Source organism: Brachyhypopomus gauderio, chromosome 16, assembly GCF_052324685.1.
Source record: "Brachyhypopomus gauderio isolate BG-103 chromosome 16, BGAUD_0.2, whole genome shotgun sequence".
Classification (NCBI taxonomy): domain Eukaryota; kingdom Metazoa; phylum Chordata; class Actinopteri; order Gymnotiformes; family Hypopomidae; genus Brachyhypopomus; species Brachyhypopomus gauderio.
In genome coordinates, this window is record NC_135226.1 from 13,280,824 (window position 1) to 13,286,489 (window position 5,666).

Genomic DNA, 5,666 nt, shown 5'->3' on the forward strand with positions numbered 1-5,666 from the left:
GTCACTGAGGTGGATGAGGTGTAAAAAATATTAGTAGTAAAGAGGAAATCCACCAAATGTGAGGAGAAGATTTCAATGAAATCTTTCTGTTAATGTATAGTTCCATTTCGAACCTGAACAGGCTAAAATAATATAATTCTAAAGATATTCAAAGAGGCTTTGACTAAACTAAAGATTTATAGAGGCATTTATATGTTTAATATATGTGAGTTTTAGAAAAGATGGGGACACTTTTTAAAAATATGTAACAGTAAAATCTTATCACAAAGCACTTGAAGAGTCATAACAAATTTCTGTAATGGCTTATGAATTAAGATTTTAATATCAGTACGTTGCAATGGAAGTCAGTTCTAGTATCCTGAAGCAAATTAGGACACTTCCCCAAATTTAGATCCTCAGTTCTTAGCAATAACTCTGAGGGGCAAATTACATGAACCTTTTCATTTAAACTAAAAATAAAGGTAATGACTCATTAAGCATTAAGTGAGAAGAAGGTAAACCAGTGGCAGGTATATAAACCACAGTGTGAGCTAATATGATGCAGACGCAGGCACCTGCTGATCTGAACCCACAGGCTTGGCTCCTCATCTGAATATAAACTGCTTTGGGATATGGCCCATCCATTTTTGATTGGCTACTGCTGAGCTATTTATGGTTTTCTCCTTCATAAAATGGCCCACTTTAAGCATGGTCAGGGCAGTTCTGAACCATCTACTAAACAGCAGGCACAGTCTCAGCAGTTCTGTGGACACCTGAATCCACAGCCGTTTCACAGTGGAGTCAGTTGGTGTCAGGTGGAGTCAGGTGGTGTCAGGTGGTGTCAGGTGGTGTCAGGTGGAGTCAGGTGGTGTCAGGTGGAGTCAGGTGGAGTCAGGTGGTGTCAGGTGGAGTCAGGTGGTGTCAGGTGGTGTCAGGTGGTGTCAGGTGGAGTCAGGTGGTGTCAGGTGGTGTCAGGTGGAGTCAGGTGGTGTCAGGTGGTGTCAGGTGGTGTCAGGTGGAGTCAGGTGGTGTCAGGTGGTGTCAGGTGGAGTCAGGTGGTGTCAGGTGGTGTCAGGTGGAGTCGGACGGACTGCATTGCAGTTCTAGGACGTAAAGTCTACAACAGCATCCATGTGAATCTAGTTTAACAGATCTGTCCAACAGCATTTAACAGATTCACATGGATACTGTGAGTGTGGATACTGCCTACCCATGTGAGATTGTCTTTTTTTAACTGCTTCACTAGAGGTGTGTTTGTAACTATTTTTATGGTTTTATGGCCGATGTTCATCACACGCGCGTGCGCACGCGCACACACACACACACACACACACACACACACACACACACACACACACACACACACACACACACACAGCAATCCATACCAAAAAGCCCTTGTCTATAACCGTTTTACATCCTGTTAAGCTCTCGTCGCTTGTTGAATTACTTCAAGATCTTTTCTGCAAGTTTTTCAGGTGGAATTTTGTCAGCAGTTATGAGACATGCTAAGCTAAACTTGAGCTTGACGGCTTGTGGTCACTGATGAGCAGCTATTGAGGCAATCGATAATATACTTATATTCATTTTAAAATGCAGCCTGTGGGGAAACACAACCAGGGAAGTAAATGTCTGAAGAGACCAATTCATCCACACATATGTTGATAGACTGCAGGGCTCGGGGCTGTTTTCCCCCGTACAAGGAGGAGATGAAAAAAATAAACAAGTCCATTGTCAGGTGACACTCGCCTTGAATCACCGACACAAACTGCTAGGGCGGCAAATCTCGTCTCCCCAGTGGTGTGGAATGGTACTGATGCGAACACGGCCAGTCGGGCTCACTGAGAGAGATGTCAGGCAGAGTTATTTGTTTGTTTGTTTGTTGGTTTGTTTGTTGGTGGAACACGTCCAGAATGCACTACGGCACTGCTCGTAATCTACTGAAGACTACAGCTAAATCCCGTTACACACACCAAGTCAGTCAACTCGGTCAAAGTCCTGATGAAGAGTTTATGAATATTGATATGCACAACACATTGTATGCAGGTGTTGCTACCATAAAGGCTGTGCATATGCAAAGGAGATGCTTAATAAATCACTTTCTACCCTTGTGCATTGTGAACAGGAAGACCAAGGGAAGTCTTATGTGATTTACCTGCTGATTTATAACATTCACAGTGACCCAACAAACATGAAAAAAAAAAATTCTGTGATTGCAGGCCAATCTTTCCTCACGTCACATCAAAGGTTTACTAGTGTGTTTTTACATGGTGCAATGTATATCGCAATATATAGCAATACTATAATTGGTAACTCGCTCATAATTTTATTTTATTTTTAAACAGCAGGGCAAGGCCACTTTACCCTTCGGGTTCTCCGGCCTGGATTTTAAATTACGGCGACAGCGAGTCTTACTTTGTCTTCTTATTTATATATCTAAAGAGTTCCGCTGATGTAGTGTCTGATATGTGCGTCGCTGTATGCGCTCCAGCTGGATATAAAAGCCATGAATAGTTCATGAATTTGAATCGCATTGGAATACATTAGCATTCCGAGAGCAGCGGGAGTCTGTAGTGAAATTTACATGACTAATGTTATCCCAAATAATCCTGCATCGCTCCGTGTCTCCTCTGCTATGTGAATAAATATGAGATAAGATGATCAAAGCAGCATCGTTCACTTGGACACACGTGTCGCAGCCAACAGAGCAGTGCCGAACCTTCCCCGATAAGACCTTTTATCCAACGGCATCTTTACCCAAGTTCATGAATCTTTAACCACAGCAGAACTAGTTAACGCTCAATAATCACACGGGGGTATCGGTGTCCCCCAGCGGCCGCCGTGCAAGGCAACGTCCAAGTTGTTGAAGTCTTGTGCCGCTTGCAGTAGACACGCCCGAACCGGACCGTTGAGTGTATCGACCGAGCATCGCATGCAGTGCAACCGATACTACTGCAGGCAAAAAAATGATCGTAGCAATATGTCAAATGATGCAAATTAGGCTTTGATTGCGCGCTTTATATCCTTACAGTTTACTGTATAACTTTACATCGGACATATTACATTAGGACCTACTGACTGCGTTATTTAACAGTGTTACTGCTGCAGTCACAAACCCTGTGCATTTGTGCAGGTGCGCCTTACGTGACAATCTGGCTTCCCGAAGGAAACTGCTTATAATCTCCTGGACTGCACGACCACAGATTCGTGGAGCGGATCTTTTTCAAATGGTGTATACACGATGGTTCTTGAACTTCTCTCGGTTGTTATCTGGATCCTTTCGGCGCCGCGCCGTCCTTCACGTTTGGATGGAAACGCGGTGGATCTCGGGGCGCGTATTGGGAACGACGGGGAAAGCAAGCAGCGCGCTCCATAAGACATTTATCATCTCAGCGATCAGACAAATGTTGCGTTCATCAACCACTTACGGCTCTTGATTAGAGACTGATCCACCTGCCCGGGCTTCAAGCAGCTCCCACATTACAGAAGCGGCATGCACAATGGTTATAAAAGCGCAACCCCTGAAGTTTAAAAATGTATATCCCGTCCCCGCCTGCAACATACATGACCTGGGAAACACAGACACCGGCTGAGCAGGAGACGGTGTTGCAAGAAATGCATGAGAATAATTGATGCTATCTGTAATGTGTAAAACGAATTCGTTTGATGAGGACTTACTAGATACGTTTTACATTATTAAATTAGTATTGCATGATTACCTGAGCACGTTTGTGGTATACACATCATCGCCTGAATGCAACTGCACACGAAAAATGTAAATAAAAAAAATAGATTAAATGAAAGCGAGTTACCTTTGGCCAGTCGCATCCAAATGTATCTGAAGTTGAGAGCAGGCGTGTCTCCAGAAATGTATCAGTATTCCTTTTCTCCTCGTTGACTATTGCCCATATCAGTATTCTCGAATGAGAAATGTATTACACATAACAAGAAAAAGCACACACAGATCCGCGGGCATTCTCCGGTTCCGAACAAATATATGTTCCAAATGGTAAAATGTATATTGTACGGTGACTTCTAAACTCCAAATGTCGAAGCCTGCTCGTTAACGGAATATACTCGGTATTGGATTATCTTTGAATTCCAGGGTAGGTTCGACACCATAAGGTCACCAGAAATAACCAAAACCCGCACTTTAATCCAGAGTCAATCCTATTGGTAAAGATTTGGGCGTGATTTAACAATCCACTGCCGACATACCAGAGTATAGTTTCGTTGAAGACGGCCGGACGTGACGGCTGCTTGCTTTGGGAAAGCCAAAATGGTCCGTTTAAGCTGCAAAGGCGAAAGGGACGATGTCGGGACCACACGAGGCGAGAGGTTCTGCAACACTCATCTCTGTGTAACTTCGCGTCCAGCGATGCAGGGCGGAGAATGAGAAGATCCTTCTGATGCGATGAATGCCCTGGCGAAGCCACACAGGAGACGCTTCAAAGATGCTCAGTGGTACAAGCGGCGCTCTCAGAGACGCAGTTCCCGACCGGGGCGCACGGAACAGCGGACCCGGCGCGTGCTGCGGGCTTCCATAACCTTTATCGCTTCTGTCTCCACGATCGAGCGGAAGCTGTTCCTTCCTGTCCCGAATCCTTGTGTATCCTCCGCAATGTACAGAGACCAGAAGGTATCCCACCCACGTCTTTTTTATCTGCGTTTTTCTGAAAATAGCATGACGAATAGCTGTCTGGATCCAGAAAACTATGATCTTGGTGACATAGTCTATTGCTTTTTGCCCATATGAACGAGCAATTGACAGGAGCTGTGAATCCTGTCGCCTTAACACCTGTGTAGCGGTCGAATCACGACGGCGCAAGGGGCGTAAGTCTGACCGTGCCAAGCTACACAGACCTCTCGCCGCCTTTCATCCGGCCCAAAATGATCATGTGCGACGCTGATGGTGAAATTTACACATGCTATTAATTTAGTTATACCACACCGGCTCGCCTGTACAGGCAGGCGACCCCAGTACCGCATCAACGTGATGTCATTTCGTCAGTGGTAATGCAATCTCAAACAACGCGTCTCCGGCGTTGTCTTCCGCCGCCCTTGATTTAGAACTGTGGCGCACTACAATCCGTCCGCCGCGATGATCAGCGAATCAAGAGTGCACTCTTATTCAGACTCTAAACCGGATTATAACCCACTGTAATATGGCATGAACCTAGTACGCATTTTTTCAGGTATGCAATCGAAGTAGGGCATTTACACTCCATCCATTCTGCCTGTTATATCTTGGATGCGTCTCAGATTTCTCAACTTTCTTAGCGTGGTTCAAAAATTGCATACAGAGACATTGAGAATCCCCAGCACGTAAGAGGCTGTGTAATCACTTGTCATTTTATCTCTTCCTTAAAACCACCCACGTACAAGCACAAAAAAAGCAGCCAGACTGATAAATTCCACACCGATAACAGCTGGCTTGTTCACACACTGAATAAAAAATCCAATCTAGCAGTTCGGTATTAATTACGAGCAGAAACAGATGTAGGGAATTATATAAAGAGTTTTGATCTACCTGTACCTAAGTCAGGAGAATGAAACAAACAGGCTTCTCATTTTTCTTTTCGTCTTCCCGAAACTCATTGTTTCAAATGAGGGTGTTGCTATGAATTAATGAGAAGGGAAAAAAATGATCCAGTATTATAGAATTATCCTCCAGTGCTTGGCTTGAA

At 44.4% G+C, this 5,666-nt stretch overlaps 1 protein-coding gene across 3 annotated transcripts in view; it reads right to left on the reverse strand.

Moving 5' to 3' along the window:
• Nucleotides 1–4,969, reverse strand: part of lrfn1 (leucine rich repeat and fibronectin type III domain containing 1) — a 113,533-nt gene extending 108,564 nt beyond the window's left edge. The window contains exon 1 of one of the 3 annotated variants that reach the window (XM_076977173.1): nt 3,792–4,969. The gene's annotated coding sequence lies outside the window, so the exon portion shown is untranslated. Of the gene's footprint in view, nt 1–3,123; nt 3,447–3,698; nt 3,715–3,791 lie in introns of those variants that run through there. The other 2 variants (XM_076977174.1, XM_076977175.1) reach the window with 2 other exon arrangements.
• Between the last annotated feature and the right edge of the window lie 697 nt (nt 4,970–5,666).